Source organism: Misgurnus anguillicaudatus, chromosome 15 (assembly GCF_027580225.2).
Source record: "Misgurnus anguillicaudatus chromosome 15, ASM2758022v2, whole genome shotgun sequence".
Lineage (NCBI taxonomy): Eukaryota > Metazoa > Chordata > Actinopteri > Cypriniformes > Cobitidae > Misgurnus > Misgurnus anguillicaudatus.
The window spans coordinates 29,078,443-29,099,014 of record NC_073351.2 but is presented as its reverse complement, the minus strand read 5'-3'; the positions used below and the strand labels follow the sequence as shown (position 1 = coordinate 29,099,014).

Sequence of the window (20,572 nt, the reverse complement as noted above, 5' to 3'; positions counted from 1 at the left end):
TTGGAAAGGAATATACAAAGCAATCTCCTTGTGAATAAGGGATCACGCCCGGCTGTGATCATCCGTCAGACTGCATGCTGCAAAAAGCATCACAAATATTTGCCGACGTGACTGCTGTCGCCATCGTTGAGTTGGCATGTTGGATGACCACACTGTGACGCTATGATGAGATCAAACCTAAAGCTCACACATCCTATAATGTAAATAATGCAATGCTTTACATACATCCTAATAAGGGCATTTACAGTAAGCACACCGGTTAAAGATGCATTGGAGAATAATGCAGCATGCTTGAGGATAAAAAGAGTCTGGGTGTTTAAATTATCAGCATGCTTTTTGGATGAGCATCTTCCCCATCATGGGGCAAGATAAAGAACAGGAGACACAGAGCCTGTGTGTATTTCACTCTTGGCAGGTTCAAAGTGGGCACCGATGCTGTGTTTGGTGAGCAAGCACTTTAGCCTGAGGGTTAGGGCCATTTTTAATACCCTGGGAGGTGAGAAATTGCTCTGTGCTAACGTAACATGGAGAACTTTGATGCATAGATATTCACATAGTGGAGCAGCATGTAGCCGAATAACTAAAGAGGTAGGGGACAGCATATAAAGATAAGGGATGTTTTGCCCAATGAGTCATCCTGCATTTAACTTTGTTATCATTTACTTGAGTAAACCTGAGTTTCTTCTGTTGAACACAAAAGGAAATATTATGAGAAATGATTTGGGTATTTTGTATTATGGAAGTCAGTTGGTACCATCAACTGTGTGCTTACCATCATTTCTCAACATATCTTTTTTGTGTTTAACAGAATAAAGAAACTCATACAGGTTTAAAACAACATGAGGGTAAATAAATGATGACACAAACTTTTTTTGTGTGTCATTATGCAAAAACAAAACAAAAAAAACAAAATTACCACACTTGTACTACAGTAAAGCAGTAGTTAAAGGACAAGTTCGGTATTTTACACTAAAAGCCCTGTTTTCAGATTGTTTATGATGAAATAGAACGGAGAATTTTCGGGTGTTTCTTGAATCGCCTCCCACCTCTATAATGGCTCTATAGGTGCACAGGAACAATCCTTTCTAAAATGCATTAAACTTTCATTTACAAAGACGTTAAACTCTCCGAGTGGTCGGGGGTGTTCACTGGTGTGCTCACGCGGAAATCGCTGCAAATTATGCTTTCCAACAGGTTTCATCGTAGTTTTGTCCAACTCCATTGACTTGTTTTAGATGTGCTGTGAGGTACGGTATTACTCCGTGCCAGGAACTGTGTTTGTATTCTTGCAATTGGCAAAAGCGGATTATCGCCACCAACTGGGCTGGAGTGTCTATTATTCAAGCTCTCAGCGGAAGAATATACGGGTGTGAGGCGTTTGGAAAAAAAGGCGTCCACAAGTTTACAACGAATGCTAAAACAGCTGTTGGAAAGCATCTTTTGCAGCGATTTTTGTGTGAGCATATCAGTGAACACCCCTGACCACTCGGTGAGTTTCACGTCTTTATAAACAAAAGTTTAATGCATTTTAGGAAGGATTGTTCCTGTGCCCTTATACAGCCATTATAGAGGTGGGAGGTGAAACAACAAACACCCGAAAATTCTCGGGGCAGCCGCATATGTCGAAATTTCAGTCAAAACCGTTCTATTTCATCATAAACAATCTGAAAACAGGGCTTTTAAGTGTAAAATACTGATTTGTCCTTTAATTTCATTTTTTTGATACAACCATTCCTAAAACTATATCAATTGGGTCTTTAAATTATTGTTTAATATCCTGGGAAAGAGAACAGACTATACACAATTTCCTCAAATCACCCAGCCGCCACTTCTCCATCATACAGAATTTATGCATCATTGACTGAAGGTCATTAGCGTTGTGAATCAGCGCTGTTAGAGAGGATGTAAGACATCCATAAGCGCTTATAGAGTCACAACACGCCTGAAAACATCCACCACGCTGCTTACCGACCCCTCTATCCTTCAGGCGGTGTGCAATTTTTTACTCATTTGGCTCATTCTCCCGCTGCTAAAACGAGAGCTTATGCAGTCACATCAAAAGCTCGAAGAAGAGGCAGAGGTGAGGGACAGCGAGAGAGTTACAAAACGTGAGAGGAGATATTAATGGGCAGAAACGGGAAATAAAAGACAGGAGATGGGGCAGAATGCATAACAGAAAGACACAAAAAATTCTTGGTGCTGGACAAAATCATGAAAGCCCAGAAAATAGACAAGAGTGAGGAGAGGTGAGTACCTCCTAATGGTGCATTAGCAGTCACAGAAGAGGACGCAAATGAAAGCTTTGTTTTTCTTCTGATGAATCTTAAAGGTTTGGGGTGAAAAAAAGATGACATCAGAAAGAAAGACAGGAGCTCAAAGATTCAGGTGTTTGCAGTTTCAGACCGACTTAGTGGTAAAGCATTGCATTAGTAGCGCAAAGGTCATGGGATCGAACCCAGGGAACACACATGCTAATAAATACTTTGGATGAAAGCAACTACCAAATGCATATGTATTTACTGTATGGATCAATTATTTAAGACCCAACTGAGCACAGCATTTTGTTTCTATTCTTCATTATTCTTTGTATTTATTTTTAAATTATTATAGCTTTTAAGCTCTCATTAGAAAACACAGCATGAGATCTGAAAATCAATCAGGCATAGCAGCTACACCGAGGGAGCTCAGCGTGCAGAGAGCACAGGAAGGTTAGTGGGACAGGTAAACAGGGGCTGAATGTTTACCTTCTGCCATTTAACTTCTGTTTATTACAAGATTATGAGAAAATGATTCCTGTCTAACTGTTTCAGGTCGTTTCCAACACAGATTTGAGTGTGTTCAACTCAGTTGGTACTGTAAAAAAATCATATCAACATACACACTGCAAAAAAAAGATTTTTAAGAAAAAAAATCTTAGTATTTTGCCTTGTTTTCAGTAAAAATATCTAAAAAGTCTTAAATTAAGATGCTTTTTCTTTATTAGCAAAACAACCCAAGAAAATAAGTTTAGTTTTTAGACCAAAAATATCAAATTTAAGTGATTTTGTGCATAAAACAAGCAAAAAAATAAATAAATCTGTCAATGGGGTAAGCAAATTTTTCTTGAATTTTTCCTGAATTTAGTCTTCAAGATTTTTTGCTTACCCCATTGGCAGATTTTTTGCTTGTTTTATGCACAAAATCACATAAATTTGATATTTTTGGTCTAAAAACTAGACTTATTTTCTTGGGTCGTTTTGCTCATTAAGAAAAAATCGTCTTAATTTAAGAATCTTTAGATATTTTTACTGAAAACAAGACCAAAATACTAAGTAAGAATTTTTTGCGGTGCAGTGTAGTTTAATGCACTGCAAAAAAGGATTTTCCAGAAAAAAAATCTTAGTATTTTTGTCTTGTTTTCAGTAAAAATATCCCAAAAATCTTGAATTCAGATGTATTTTTAGACCAAAAATATCAGATTTAACTGATTTTGTGCATAAAACAAGCAAACAAATCTGCCAATGGGGTAAGCAAAAAAATCTTGAACATCTTTCCTAAACACTAAATTCAAGAAAAAAATCAAGAAAAATTTGCTTACCCCATTGGCAGATTTTTTTGCTTTTTTATACACAAATTCACTTAAATATTAAATTTTTGGTTTAAAAACTAGACTTATTTTCTTGGGTCGTTTTGCTCCAAGAATTTTAAGATATTTTTACTGAAAACAAGACAAAAATACTAAGAATTTTTTTCTTGAAAATCATTTTTTGCAGTGTGTCAACTATATTCTAATCAAAAACTTTAAATAGTAGGTCCAATTGACTTGCATAACCAATCTGAATAAACTTGCATGCAGCATTTTTTTTTACAATGTTGAGCATTGAAAAAGGTTGTGGGTTTGAATCCCAGGGCACATACATACTGATAAATAAAGTACATATTGAATGCACTGTAAGTCATTTTGGATGAAAGCATCTGCAAAATGCACAGATAAATTGTAGACAGACACACAGACAGGCTCTGTATGGAGCAGGTTGACAGTTGTCATGATCACATGACTTCAGGTAAAAGTTAATCCTTTGATCCGCTTACAACATCTCTACTTATGCTGTGTTATCTCTGTTTTATCCCTTACAGTACAAGCACATAACAGTATCATGATAGAGTGATAGCTGCAGATGGTAGTTTCCGAACCACACATATGACTGGCTACGTAAATGTTGTGATGAACTTAATACTATTAATCAATATGCATGTTTAATATACATTACAGAATCATAATTACCATAAGAATAAAGTTATTCCGGGTTGGAATCGTCATTTACAATTCAAGCTGTAGTAATGAGGAGCTAAAAAACCTGGACTAATCTTCAGCAATCCCCCTATAATCAGACTTGTATTTTCTGCATGTTCGACACTACTGAACATGTGAGAAGCCTCTCATCTCACCACCAAAGCGACGTTTTCAACAGATGCGCTTGACTGGATTAGAGAAACATGTAAAGTATGTCTAAGCATATCACTGTTCTGCAAGATTTCAAGGGATGGTTCCCGTTTAATGCTCTGTATGCCGAGTGTTTGTTTTGAAAAGCACTTTGCTATATTCAGAACGGCACAACTCCGCTAAGCTGCTGCATCGCTTGAAAGGGGACATGGCAGTTTGCAGACTCCTGAGAAAACGACGCGTCTCAGTGAGAACATTTATCAAACGAGGCCTGTCTTAAGACGCCATACTCAACTTGGTGTGCCTTAAGGAAGCAGTCCCTTGAGGAATAAACATTGGATGGTTAAACACACCGGCTTTCCCCTCCAGTTTCTCACAAGATTAAGAGTACGGCGCACTGTAAAAAACCCGCAGCATTTTTGTCAAATCAACATATATTTTATTTATATGTTTCTTTGTCTTAAAACATTAAGTTAAACAATTTAACTTAATTTGATAAGTGACATCAACTTTTTTTAAGCCAAAACTTAAATTGTAGGCTTTATTATTATTTATTAATTATTTGTTTTAATATTGACTTGCATTTTTACAGTGCAGGATTAAAAAAAGGTGAAGTACATGGCTTGTCTCTTAAAGGGATAGTACACCCAAAAAATCATATAATTAATGACTCACCCTTATGTCGTTCCAAACTCGTAAGACCTTCGTTCATCTTCTGAACACAGTTTAAGATGTTTCATATTTAGTCCGAGAGCTTGCTGACCCTTCATTGAAAATCTACGTACGGTTTACTGTCCATGTCCAGAAAGGTAATAAAAACATCATCAAAGTAGTCCATGTGACATCAGTGGGTCAGTTGGAATGTGTTGGAGCATCGAAGATACATTTTGGTCCAAAAATAAAAAAAATTACGACTTTATTCAGCATTGTCTTCTCTTCCGATTTTGTTGTGAACTGCGTGCACGAGACTAAAGTCACATTACTGCAGTGACACGGCTGACGTGTTATCCTCAGACATGTTTGCGAAGTTTTTTTCAAACTTACAGCATGCGTCTCCCTCATACTGTAAACGAAGCCCAGGTGCACAAAAAAACAGCTGGGGCACACCAGATAACACGTCAGCCGCGTCATGCGTCATCCGCGTCACTGCAGTCACGTGGCTTTGGTCTTGCGTATGCGCTTCACACGGACGTGGAAGAGAGGACAATGCTGAATAAAGTCATAATTTTTGTTATTTTTGGACTAAAATGTATTTTCGATGCTTCAACATATTCTAACTGACCCACTGATGTCACATTATTACCCTTCGGGACATGGACAGCATACCGCACATAGATCTTCAATGAAGGGTCAACCAGCTTTCGGACTAAATACAAAACATCTCAAACTGTGTTCCAAAGACGAACGGCGGTCCTACAAGTTTGGAACGACATAAGGGATTATTTATATTTTTTGGTGAACTGTCCCTTTAAGAAGAATCTGGAGGACAGCGGGCTGGAGACTCTGAGAGATGGCTCAATTTGACTGGATTAATGGGCTTTGAAGAGAGACACGTGGGCTGTACTGAAGGTCAGTGTAATTGAAACTATGGAACAGGATCTAAAGGAAAACTGAAGGGAGGGAGAGAGAGAGAGAGACAGGGAGAGAGACTTATCCATCATCTCTCAGCTGGCTGCTCTACAGTATCAACTCTAGCAGAAACATGTTAGTCCTGCATCTTCAGTCTTCCTGAAGGAGGGTTGCCTCCATGTCATTAACCTTTGCACGCTTGGCCTCAAAAGGGGTCAAAGTGTGCACGTCCAGCAAACCAGCCTTAATGTGAGGCCATCACCCTGAGCCATGTGTCTCTGAGATTTATTATCACACACAAACCCTGCTGGAAACCCTTAGATGGTGTGCATGCAGGTGCGATTTTGAAGGACAAATAAATATTGTAGGTTTAAAACAAGCTATGCTTTATTACCACAATCATTCTAAATGAATTTGCAAAAATGGAAATAGAGTCAGTAGGGTTTAAAACAGCAAAAATGAATCAAATGTTCATTAAAGACCACCTATTTAATTGCTAAGAACAACATTATTTTGTGTATTTGGTGTAATACAATGTGTTTGTGTGGTTTATGGTTTAAAACACATTATTTTCCACATACCGTACATTTCTTGAAACGCACAGATTTGAAAAGCTCTGTGTCCCTGATTGGTCAGCTAATCTGTACGTTGTGATTGGCCTGATTACGTCTGACATCAGCCGGAAAAGTGACGCTCCTTACCATGTTTGAAAGATTTGGTTGCTAACAGGAGTGAACTTACAGGCTGTGAGTCCGAAGTTGGAGGAATTATGATAATGTCAGTCTTGTCAACACCACCAATCCCAGGAAGTAAACTGTTGACTACAATCCGTGTGTTTGTTGTATTTACGTTGGAGATGATAACTCGCGTCATCGTTTACTTTGGTGTATGTACCTTTTGCATATCGTTAACATGTACTAATACACACTTACACACCAAAGGAAACGTAAAAACGTGAATCGGACAATGGGTGGTCTTTAAAGGGCCCATATTATGCAAAATCTACTTGTGTGTTGGCAGTGTGTGAACACAACCACCCTGCAATGAAGAAAATCCACCCACTATTTCAATTTTTAATCCCCATTTAATTAAAATTTTATTTTGATTATCTTGTTATTGTGACATCACACTGATAAAGCCCTGCCCACAGCCATTGACTGACTGGTTAACTTTACCAAAAAGCTTTTCTAAATGTATTTGTTAGCATGTTGTAGCACTAATACTGATACTATTGTCCCAGACTGTATTCACAGGAATTGAATCTCTTGAAAAACAGCAAATCGATTTGTCAAAGGAAACCTTTGCAACGTTGCTAAAATGTATTTTTATAGCATGTTTACAAGAAAAAGGCTAAATATGTAATCAAAAACAGCACTCAATAGTTTAAACAAATGTGTTGAAGAATTAATAACTATACACTCCTAAAAAGGAGCTACATGATGCTATAGAAAGCCATGTGTGACTGTTTGGATCCTTTAACATCTGAAAAATCGTTCTGTTCTTTGTAGTACAGAAAAGTTCTTCAATGGCAAAGGGGATCAAAAAATATAGATATTGCAAAGAAGAAATAAAAACACATGGGGCAACAAAAAGTCTTCCACTCACCAAGGGATTACACGCCTCTGTTTAAGGCGGCAGTTAGCTGTCATTGATTTTACACTAAAACAAAACAGCCTTTTGTAATGAAGACATAAAGACAGGTATCCGGTCAGCGCTGAAAGGGAAATGATACTCCATTATAGAGCAGAACCATCCCGCACAAATGTCCGCTAGGCCTTTACCGGTTGAACGGACTGCAGAAAGCCTCTAATGTAGCTTTATATCACATTAAGAGGTGTAGGACTGTTTTTACAGAAGGACCCGGGTTCCCTAATGTCCAAGTTATTACACAGATATTGAATTAACTTGATATGATATCAGGTTAAGAAACTTGGGAGATGAAAACAACTCTGTGATAGCATGAGTAGATCAGACGGATTAAGATGAGCAGATGAATTCATCCCTTAAGGGATCGAACGATTTCCGCTTCTCATATCTGGTGCCACAGGCATCCATCTTAGAGAATAAGTTATGAAGCCATATTTAGCAGAGGCCAAGTATGAATAAATAAAGTTGCTCATATAAGTTCATCGACATACCATTCTTCCCATTAACTTTTTATACTTCCCACAAAATTCCAAAGCATTCCTTTGGGAATCTTGTTGAATTTTTTTTAATGGAAATTTTTAAGGTTCAAAAAATGGTAATCCCTATTAAAAACAACCCCCAATCTTTCAAGGAGTTAAACTAAATCAGGCGAGTCTGAATTCAAAACTCTCCAAACTAATTCACAGTACTAAACCCATCCAAACAGAGAAATAACAAAGGCTATGGATGATGGGCCCAAATTACTGTTCTTCACCGGGGTGCTAGAAGACTCTTTGGGCAATTACTGAAGAATTAATGAGCACAACAACATCCTGCAGTTCAGTCAAAAGAAAAGCATGCTGCATTTGATGAGAATTGCGACTATCCTCTGCTTTCCAGCCAAGACAACCTGATATCTGCCTCCTTTTTGGCTTCTCACATGAGTGGCTTCGGTAAACGAATACAAAAACAGCCATAAACCGGCATGACAAATTCATATTGTCTTTGCCTTCGACTAAACCCCCGCTGCTTTAACAAAGCACAGCTCTCCCCCCGCGGTGCAGAAGAGAGAGCTGCCGTAGTGTCTCGAAGAGAGTCTTACGGTGAATAATGCAGCGAACCTGTGTGAAAAATGTACCGCTGAAGAGAATCTGCACTGATCCTCAGAGGAGCACAGATGAGCTGTAGAAGATTAAACAGCAATGCTGCCTGTTTAAAGTTTCATACGGGACAGCGGATCTTTCGGGAAGACAAAATTGGATGAAATTACATTGAGAATTATGCCAGAAAAGAGGGAAAATTGTTTTATGCCGAGAGGAAAAAGACACCGCTTTGGTGTCAAGCTAAATGTTTCTCAGACACTAACCTATCAAAAATTGGAAAGAATTGGTAATGCATTTTAAGAAACAGTTCAGCCAAAAAGATATTCTGTCATCACGAACACCCCAAAAATGTTGCTTAACTAAGAATTAAGCTGCTTATTTACATACATTGAAGGTGAATGGTGGTCAAGCAAGATTCTCAAGTCCATATAAACACAGCTGCTAGGTTACTAGTCTGACCAACTAGCAATTAGATTGGCTATTCAGTTTTACATTTCAGATTCAAATTAGATATATCTACTTACTTTAAAGTAACTTACACTGTCCGAAAAAATAGTCAAAAAATGGTGCCTACAGTAGCTGTCACTGGGGCAGTACCCTTTAACTCTTTCCTTGCCAGCGTTTTTTTTAAGTTGCCAGCCAGCCCAGCATTTTTCATGATTTTCACAAAGCGTTTTCTCTTAATTGACGAGTTAACTCGTCAATGGCGGGGAAAGAGTTAAAGAGGTCCTAATATGTACCATTTAGGTACAGATATGTAAACATTTGGAATCAATATGTACCTTAAAGGTATTAACTCTTTCGCCGCCATTGATGAGATATCTCGTCAATCAAGAGAAAACGCTTCCCTGCCAATGACGAGTATTTCTGTATTTCCGCAATACCGCTATTATCGCAACTTTTTAAACCCGGAAGTATTGCCCTATGGCAAGCGGCTGCATGTCCGTGTCTGTTTTAAAGATCGCTCTGAATGGGATCTCTATGAAAACTCCGTCACAAAAATAAAATTATCTCAGCTTTTTGCTCAAAATGTGGTGTTTTTGCAGAAACCTACCCATATTCAAAAGCTGATTACAAAAGAACTACTGAAGGTAGGATGAAACGTTTTTTTTTTTTTGAAAGCAGAGCGTCTGTTCTTTCATTTGGTATATTGTATGTTTATATATTTAAAGAAGAAAATTTTCTGGAAGGCATTAAACTTTTGTGAAAATCATGAAATACGCTGGCGCTGGCTGGCAACTTTTAAAAAAAATGCTGGCGGTAAAAGAGTTAATATGCACTCCTTGATATCAATATATACCTCCGAGGTCTTCTAGGGTCCAAAAAAATGTAGCCGACCCGAAATGACCTGCATCACTTAATACCCGAACCTGGCGTGCATTAATATTTTTTTAAAGAAAGACCCGACCCAAGACAGAAGAGAGAAAATTAGACCCGAATCCGACTTGAACCAGTGGAAAATTAGACCCGAGTCCGACCTGAACCAGTGGAAAATTAGACCCGAGTCCGACCTGACCCAGTGGCAATTTTTTTTACCTGACTGGACCCAAATGTAAACTGTATTTAAAATGTATTGACAGGTGTGTCTCAACGAAAATGAACCTACCGCCAGCCACATGATGTCACAAACACTCTTGGCAAACAGAGGAGGGGTTGAAAAAGGACATTAGTTCGAGTCGTCTCGGGTCCGTTCGGCAAAACACAATAATTTTACATTACCCGAGACACAATGCCGCTAATATTATATCCGACCCGTGTTCGAGGCACACGTGAAACTTTAAGACCCGAACCCGCTCGGGTTGGACCTCGGGTTTTTGGATCTAAGTGGACCCATAAAGACCTCTACTCTGAGGTACTAATATGAAGTTGTTTGTACCAATATATACCTCTTCAGGTACTAATATAAACTCTTTGGCAGTGGCGGCTCGTGAGTGCTCACCCGAGGGGTGCTAATTTAAAATAAGTGTTCGGAGTGTCATGTGTGCGATTCCTTTTTACAAAATATGTGTTCTGCGTGTCGAGAGATCCTGTGTGTATCACGTGTTTTGTCAAAATAAGTGCCTGCTGCACACGTGTCAAAACCGTTTATGATAAAAAAAGAGACGCTCACATTCACAAAATACATGCAAGACACTCCCTTAACAGTAAACTCTGATTACGCATGAGATTATGCAAGTGTCTGGCAAACGTGAGCGTCTCTCTTATCACAAACCCTTTCTGCAGCAGGCACTTATTTTGACAAGACACGTGATGCACACAAGATCTCTCGACGCGCAGAACACATATTTTGAAAAAAGCAACCACACATGACGGGCTACATACATGTTGTGACGAACTTCGCATCAAGCGCCCTCGAAAAAAGAAGTCACCGGCCGCCACTGCTCTTTGGTACTAATATGTACCCCTGATGTACTCATATGAACTCTTTAGGTGCAAAAGTGTACATTTTAAAATGGTACTGCTCCAGTGACAGGTATAGGAACCATTTTTGACCATTTATTTTCTGACCATGAACTTAAAAGACCAGTCTTGAAGATAAAAGTAAGACTAACTTGTAAGACTAATCTAAGCAGTTTATGCAACCGACCACTGCTGGTCACCATCTATTTGTATTTAATGGAAGAAAGTAGCTAGTAATTGGAATGACATAAGGGAAAATAACCAAATTTTTATATTTGTGTAAACGATCCCTTTAAATGGCATTAAGTAAGTAACCAAACATAGTGAGAAATAATGTGAGCTTTACTTCTGCTAGTTTTATTGAAGCATATAGTGCAGCATCAGCTCACAGTTAATGTTTAAAACATCCTTTCAAAGCTTGCCTTGGATCTCACATCTGCCACTGAATGAGCTCACAGAGTCAGAATCAATCAGAACATCTCTGCCAATCAGAAAGCGGCTCTCAGCTGACACCTGTTGCCACAACACGCTTTCTCGCAGCGGAGGATGAAAAGGAAAGCGAGGGAGAGTGAATTGGAGCAAAGGCGGGAGAAAGAAAACTATTAGATACTGTTGGCTAATTTGTGCTACTCTGCTCCAAAGATTTCTGGCAGCTCAATAGACCACTGAAGTCAGTGGATGAGGAATACAGTCTTTTTATTTATAAATTGAAATGAAGACAAATCTATCTAAAGATAAGGCCCAGTTGTGTGATAAAAGCAAACAATTGCACCCAGTGATGGTAGTCAACAGGCAGCTGTATAGATCTTAACTATATAATACAAGTCTCTCAGAAGCTGTAAATGAGATGATAAAAAAAGACAGTTTAGAGATAAAAACTAAAGTAATAGATAATTTCCTCAATAAACAGCATAAACTTTTATTATTTCCCCGTTGCCTAGTAAAATAAATATCGGTGGGCGAAAGACCCCAGATGTCTACAACGTAAAAAGCTTTGAACAAACCATCAAAATGGCTCAGCAGGGCCGTAAACCCACAAAATCCAAATAGTGCTACAATTGCAAAGCTTTCGTTCCTCAGGACAAACATATGCTGCTGGTCTGGGCAAATAAATGATAAGCACAAGACTGTCCAAATTTAAAGCAGCTACATAAAAGCATCGCTGCTAAAATAGCTGGGCTATTTTAAACCCACGGGTAAATACTGGACAGAACACAGCGCTGGGTTAAAATTTACCCAATACCCATAAACCATGGTTGCATAAAACAACCCAATATTTGGTAATTTTTAACCCAACATTGGGCAATTTTTAACCCAGCATGTGTTCTTGCCAATATTTACCCAGCATGGATTAAAAATAGCCATTTTTTAAATGAGTGACGATGCTGGGCATCTGGGGTAATGCCTGAACTAAAGAGTGCTTGAGGTTTCTTAATTCTGATTCTAGAGACCCAGAGTAAGAGACTTTGCTTTGGGTCCCCAGAACCAGAAAAATAAATCAGTAGCCTAATGGACCCAGGAGGATGATCCCAAAGGACCAAAAATGATCATAAACCAGTCAATCCCATTTGCAAAGCTGAAGTCATGACACCCTACCACGCCAGAAACCTCAGTAGTGTATGAAAAAATACAGTTAAAAAAAAACTCTGCCATAGACGTCATTCCAAATATGATTTTCTGTCATCCGTGGAAACCACAAGAGACTTAAAAGCCGTCAATATTACATGTCACATTTAAGCAATAAGTTGAGGCTGTGATATATTGCCATGCCATGTTTATTCATCAATGTTGTGTGAAATTGTATTTGCATGATCTTTATATTATATTGTGAACATTATTTATGAATATGTTTATATGGATATAGTATGAAATTTATTACCAGTATTTGTTTTAATGTTTGTGGAGTACGTTGTGCTGCATTTCATGTTTATAAAGTGCTGCACAAATAAATTATATCACTATGAATGTTTTATAATTTAGCCAGTTATACAGCCAGTTTCCATTCACTTTCATAGGCAGGACATTTACATAAATCTCATTCGTGTTTTCAAGAAAACCAGATAGAAATGTGCTTAAAGGGGCCATGGCATGAAAATCTGACTTTTTCCATGTTTAAGTGCTATAATTGGGTTCCCAGTGCTTCTATCAACCTAGAAAATGTGAAAAAGAACAACCCAAATATCTGCAAACACATGAAAAATTAGGTCATTGAAATTTGGCTCTCCTTATGGTGTCATAAGGAGATCTTATTATAATAATACCGCCCCTTAATCGGCACTGTCCAACCATGGCACAGCCATTTAGTGCAGAGAGAAAGAAAGCGAGAGAGAGAAAATAATTCACAGCACAATTGAGTTTCAATTGCAAAAAAAAAAAAATATCATTGCGATCAGTGTTTGAATTTCATCAACTCATTTGCATTTTAAAGGACACACCCAAAACGGCACATTTTTGCTCAAACCTACAAAGTGTCAATTTTAAACTTTCTATAATAAATTATCTATATGGTATTTTGCGCTAAAACTTCACATATGTACTCTGGAGACACCGAAGATTTATTTTACATCTTAAAAAAGTCTTGTGACATGGCCCCTTTAAATTTGTTTTCAATGACAAATAACAGCACATGATGACAGGATTTACATTTTTGGGTAAACTGTTAGTGGAACAAATGCCATATATCCCACTTTGCTTTGTTAAATGCAGAAAAGTTAACTTAAAGTGGCATAATGACTGCAATCTGGGACCAGTGGGAATTTCAATGGTGTGTGGTGAACTAAGACACTAGCTCATTAAAATGAGTTTAGATCCAACCAATGCAGACCCCTTAAATCACAATCCTACTGTGAACAAACCGCTTAAACCTTTACATAAAAAATGGGGTATAGGACAGCCTGATATCACGGGTATTTTACGAGTTGGCTAATTTGTATGAATTCATGTACAAAAACGTATAATTATCATTAAAAAAAAAATTGAACCCCCAGTGCTTATCTCAATGTCAAATGGGCAAAAGCAAAAACGTACGAATGTGGTCGTACAAATGAATACAAATTTGCCACCTCGTAAAATACGAATGAATTGCCATGAGATAGCGTTGTGAAGAATTTGTAATTGGAAATCTTCAGGAGTTGTGTGCATCACATCTATCTCCCTAATCTGGGACCTGCTGCCAACTTCCATGCTGCTTTCCTAGAAAAAAATTAAGTGTGAACCAACCTGAACTAAAGCATGATGAAAATCTAGCAGTCTGGGATCCGGAGAGCCCAAGAAGCCAGAACTTATTTTCTCATTCTCACCTTCTCTTCTGTCAAAGCATATGATGTAGTCGTGGGCAGGTTACTTTTGGCTACTTTCATTGATTCATCTGAAGGACCCAGCGGCTCTCGGCGCAGAGTTTTCACCTGAAGCGTCAAACGTTGGCCTTCTTTCGGCCCCAAGAGAAACCATTTGGCGATGAAAATTTCATTTCTGATTCAAAGACACTGGCAGGCCTGTGTTGTTTGAAGTGCCAGGTCACTGAGAAAATACTTTCTTGGAAAAAGTTCACTTACAGACAGGCATCTGTCAAGTCTGTCTCAAGCCGACGTGTTGGTAAAATTACATCAGAGCGCGATACAGAGGCAGGCTGGACTCGCTCACCTTGGATTTATAGCGCTCGAAGTCAAAGTGATGAAATATTCTGCATGCAAAAAATCTATTTAAAGTACTGCCATTCCAAACTGCAGTTTCATCTTAACACTCACATTAAAAGAGGAGTCAACATTTATGCAATTTCAGTTTCGAAAACATACATATTGTACTCGAAGTCAAGTGCCTTAAATCTTATTCCAAATCAATGCCTAACTATTATAATAAGCATCTAGAGAGTTTAATGGGCAAGCAGAATTTCCCTTCGCAATAATCCTTAATGATCCAAAAAATTATTTCCAAAAACCTGACTGGGATAAATGTTTTACCCTGCATGGTCTAAACTGTATGTACACTGTCAGTAATTGGTCAAAAATGGAAAAAAGTGCACATAAAGTGTCCTCAACGGTACATATTCGTCCCAAAGAGTGCATATTAGTACCAAATGCATACATGGGTGATTCTCACGAAACCATTGAAACACCACAGCACTAATGATTTTAGCTTTAAAATGTGTAATATAGTAACATTAAAAAGCATCAGAATTAACACAATACTGTGTTCTACCTTGCACAATGTGTGATTTCAACATAAGAATTTATAATTGTAAATTTTATCTCATTTTCTGCTGAAATTCTCATTACCGCAATGTGTCCGGCTGTGTTTGAACATGCGTTATGTTGTAATTTAATCAAATTAATACAAAAATATTAAGAAAAAATAAATAAATGGATGTTTTGCTAGACTACTTTAGATGACAGAAAAAATATTTACTAAATATTCATGTATAATACTAATGAAGAAAAATTAGGAAAATGATGTGTCCATGCCTGATGTTCTCATCCTCCGCAACACTTTTTGAGAACAGTTTAAGCACACATACAGAATTTTAATGAAGTTTGATTTTGAGTGACCAAGCACATGGACCAGTTACTTCAAGATGGCTACCAGGTAAGATCATTTTTTTACAGTTAATTTGAAATATTGTCTTGTCAGAAACGACATTTTGATTATCATTACAGCAACAGACGCTTATTAAATGTTAATTTAATTAATAGAAGCATAATACTTTGATTTTAAATGCATGTGCAGAATCTCCAAATTATGTTCTTTCAGGTTTGTCATGTCATTTTGAAAATATGTCAGTGTTGATGTTTTCTGACTGTTGCGGTAATGAGATTTTTTAGGACTAATTTTTTAAATTATGTTACAAAAAGTGTTAAATGATAAGTAAAAGTTTTTAAATTAATGTTCCCATTTACTCCAGACTTTGTTTTTCAATGTCTGGTGGGAAAAAAAGTAAATTTAAGCAATTTTTACATTTTCATGCTTGACATTTTTAAAACCAAGTTTTCGTGAGAATCACCCACATATCTGTACCTAAATGGTCCATTTTAGGATCTTTTGAAAGGGTACTGTCCCAGTAACAGCTTGGGACTATTTTTCTCATAGTGTACACCAGTGGGATGTAAATAGACACATTGCCTTTTATCAAGAAACACAAAATGCCAACTACAACATGCAATGCACAACCCCATTGCAATGCAGTGCTATAGTTGCTAAATATGCACATCTGCTTAAGCGTTAAAGGATGATTGCTCTCATGCTCGCCTAAAGAGAGGAAACCAGCTATCAAAGGCATCTAACATAATCAATAGTTATTTCGCATGACAGGTAGAAGTAGTCCAGACCTATCCAATCCTGAGACTCAGGCTCTCGGAGAAAGCAATTAAGCCTTTAAATTGAGAAAGCCTCCACCATAACATTAGTATCAGGACTACAATGTAAAGCACACGGAGACAGTGACACATGCTTCCATGTTCTGCCATGAATTCCCACCCTGGTTAATCTGTCAAGGTGACAAGCCTCAGTCCATCACCGTTCGCTGCTTTTCAGCATTACACATGTTTATGTCTTTCTCCTCTACGGTATACAGCACCGAGTGATCGTAGTTCTGGCGGGCACTATTTGTTATGCGCCGCATACACAACCTCTATTTACAGTGAATCTTTAACACCCCATGCACCCATTTTCTCACTTTCTCGTGGTGTACATTATACGCAGATACAAGGATTTCGGTCACCTTATTGAGAATGCTGTTTGGGTCGCATTATAGTGATATATGTGCAAGTGTGTGCATTATATGTGGTTCTCGTTCTTTGCCCCAGACAATACTTGGCAAGTATAGCTGAGTTGACGAAAAAATATGTTAGCAAAAGAAGAAAAATAAATAGCTTTGGATAAGAGACACATGCATACATTAGTGTACTAATGCAAATATAGAAAGTCTACTGTTGTGTTTCTGTATGAGCAACACAAAAAAGGTTAATTGTAAGTAATCAGTACTGGGCAAATCTGTATGCATAAGACACTTGCGCTGCTATGGATGCCTGGCGAGCGCTCGGCATGCTGAGACGGCAACAACAAGAACTCTGCAGGCAGACTTTCTCATCAAAACCAACCTCAAGGTCCTGAGAATATCTCTGAATCATTCTCTCTTTCATCCGGTGAGGACAAACAGAAGCCTTCGCAAAAACAATCAACAAACTGACTTTGTCTTGGTTTACAGAGATAAGGTTTATATTTGATCCCCTGCTGTTTTATCTGATAAGGCAAACAGAAACAGGAGGTCCATCAATGGAAATATTTAAGGTGAATTCCTCCAATCCTATCTCCTATCTCTATCAATCCCTTATAGTCATGTTTTCTATTTCAGGGCGAACTCTTTATTTATTCCCAAAGGGCTTAAGAGAAAGAGTATTGTCTGGATGTTTATTTATGAGTTTTTTAAGATACTTCTCCCGAATACTTCTTCTTATTAGATCTGGCCTTAAGAATCAACTCACAATTTCTTCTACTATTGACAGGCAGTTTCAGTGCCGTGGGCTGACCTTTAACCTGATGATGCCCCGTCCAATCTTTTATGCATCCTCACAAGACACAAACCTTTTCGTTTGGAGGTTCACATGTATGGCTTTCATAAAGCACGGTCGTATGAATCACCGAGATCTATTCATGAAGTATAAAAGGGTCATCAGAGAATAAGAGGTAGATAAAGGGTGAGCTCATGCGTGTCTTCCTTGGACAATAAAATGTCGGGTAATATGATATTAAGGGTGACCTTCACCACTATGGGATGGCAGGGAAGCTGAGAAGATCATGCAGCTATGACTACATATGGGGTCTAATAGGCATGGATTATCTGGGCGTATAAGTGTAAATTGGTCATAAAAAAGGAAGGCATGTGTACGTCTCACGGCATCTTTCTGTTCATGCCGATAACGGCAACCTTTAGCGTGCAATATGTTTTGATAGCCTCATTGTAATAATATAGTTTCATTTTATTGCCGCAAGGTTAGCAAGTAAACATGTGACGTAGTAAGCAGCAAGTTAAAAGAAATATATAAGATTCCTGTTTTCCTGTAAGAACGATCTAGAATAAATCAATACCTATTTTATTCAGTCCAGTCAAGGCTAGACAGAATAACAGCGAATGTTTGCTGAAATCATAAAATATTCCATATTTGAGTTTCATTTGATATCTTATTTGGTCAGTCGGTCCTCGCCGGCCCGTGGCCAAGGTCGGCATGCTGTTTAACGTTTTATCTGCCGTTCACATCAAGCTGTTGGACAGATTGGGACTGATCTGGGGCAAGAGGAGAGATGAAATTGGTCAACACTAAATCAAGACGCCTGTCATGCAAGATACACAAAAAATCGAGTATATTAGTAGAGCAACCTTGAAACTTGCAATAGCCCAAAAGTCTCTCGGTTTTCAGAGACATAGTTTAGACATTAATACAAGTTTTCCAATATAATCTTTGAACTGTTTCATTGAATCCCCCTTAAATCTTTAAAATCTGTTTGCATTCTTCGCAGAGAAGTTTTTGCTCAAAATATCAAATAGATAATTTATTATAGCGTGTTAAAATTGCCACTTTTTAGGTGTGATCAAAAATGTGTCGTTTTGGGTGTGTCCTTTAAAATGCATATGAGCTGATCTCTGCACTAAATGGCAGTGTTGTGATTGGATAGTGCAGATTAAGGGGCGGTATTATCCCCTTCTGACATCACAAGGGGAGCCAAATTACAATTACCAATTTTTTCACATGCTTGAGAGAATGGTTTACCAAAACTAAGTTACTGGGTTGTTCTTTTTCACATTTTCTAGGTTGATACAAGCACCGAAGGACCCAATTATAGCACTTAACTCTTTCTCCGCCAGCGTTTTAAAAAAAGTTGCCAGCGCCAGCATTTTTCATGATTTACACAAAAGTTTAATGCCTTCCAGAAAATGTTCTTCTTAAAATATATAAACATACAATATATCAAATGAAAGAACAGACCCTCTGCTTTAAAAAAAAACTTTCATCCTACCTTCATCAGTTCTCTTTTATCACCTCTTATATATGGGTTTGTTTCTTCAAAAACGCCTTTTTTGAGCAAAAAGCTGAGATATTTCCATTTTTATCAACAACTTTTAATGTAGATCAGATGCAGAGTGATTCTCAAAACATGCACGGACATGCAGCGGTGTGCTCTAGCGCAATACTCCGGGTTTTATAAATTGCGGATAGCGATATTAAAGGAAATACTCTTCATTGGCAGGAAAGAGTTTTCTGTAATTGGCGAGTTACCTCGTCAATGGCGTGGAAACAGTTAAACATGAAAAAAGTCAGATTTTCATGATATGTCCCCTTTAACCTTAACCTGCAAATACTGTACACTAAGAATGTTTGTTTTAACTCAATTTAGGCTTAACTTGGTGATGGCGCAGTGGATAAGACACACGCCTTTGGTGTGAGAAACCCGGGTTCGTATCCACTGTGACACACCATTGTGTCCCTGAGCAAGACACTTAGTTGCTCCAGAGGCGTGCGACCTCTGACATATACAGTAGCAATTGTAAGTCGCTTTGGATAAAAGCGTCAACTAAATGAATAAGTAAGTAAGTAAGGCTCAAATTTAGACAAATCCAATTGTTGGTGCTTATTAACCCAGAAAATGTCCATATTTAACAAAAAGGGGGTTACAACAACAATACATAATTTAAACACAAGAGTGACACACGAAAATTGCTGGGTTATTTTCAAGCCAGCATTGGGTCAAAAAGGGACAAACCCAGCCGTTGGTTGTAATTAAACCTATGCTGGGTTGTTTTAACCCAAAATTCTGGATTAATTTAACCCAACGGCTAGGTTTGTCCAAACAAACCAGCATTTTCCTTACAGTGTAGCTAAATGAAGCCATTTCTGTTAGACAGTAATTGTAGTATTTCACACCTATAACTCCCTGAAGTCAAAGGTGGCACAGGTGTGATCACGACTCCAAAAACGACTTGAGATACTCTGAAGTTCATGTTCATATGGTTAAAAGTAAAAGTTTTGAACTAAACATAAATAAATACAAACATGCACGTATTTAGCACAATTTAGGCTGAATACAGTGTAATCAGACTTTATCCATTAATATGTCATAAGTAGCTGAAAAAGACACAAGTGTCTGGGCAGGTAAACACAAAAGCCAAAAAAAATTCAGACTCCAAAGGGTTAATAATACGGTAACAATACATTTTGCATTAATTAATGTCAACAACAGCATAGTGGTCCTTTGCAAAAGTCATATTTACAGATGTTTTAATCAACACTTGGACATTTTTAAACAAAATTAGTCATCATTAAAAATGTAATATGAGTTTCAACTGCTCATAAGACTTCATTAATTAAGTTTCCAATAATAACCTTTTCTAGAAAAACAAACATTAACTTGAAAGGGTTTTTTAGGCAAGAAGAAGGTTGATTATGCAATTTGGGTGACTTTT

At 37.8% G+C, this 20,572-nt stretch overlaps 1 protein-coding gene across 6 annotated transcripts in view; it reads right to left on the bottom strand.

Moving 5' to 3' along the window:
- tspan9a (tetraspanin 9a) overlaps nucleotides 1-20,572 on the bottom strand; it is a 261,891-nt gene that overhangs the window by 32,230 nt on the left and 209,089 nt on the right. The window lies entirely within an intron of this gene.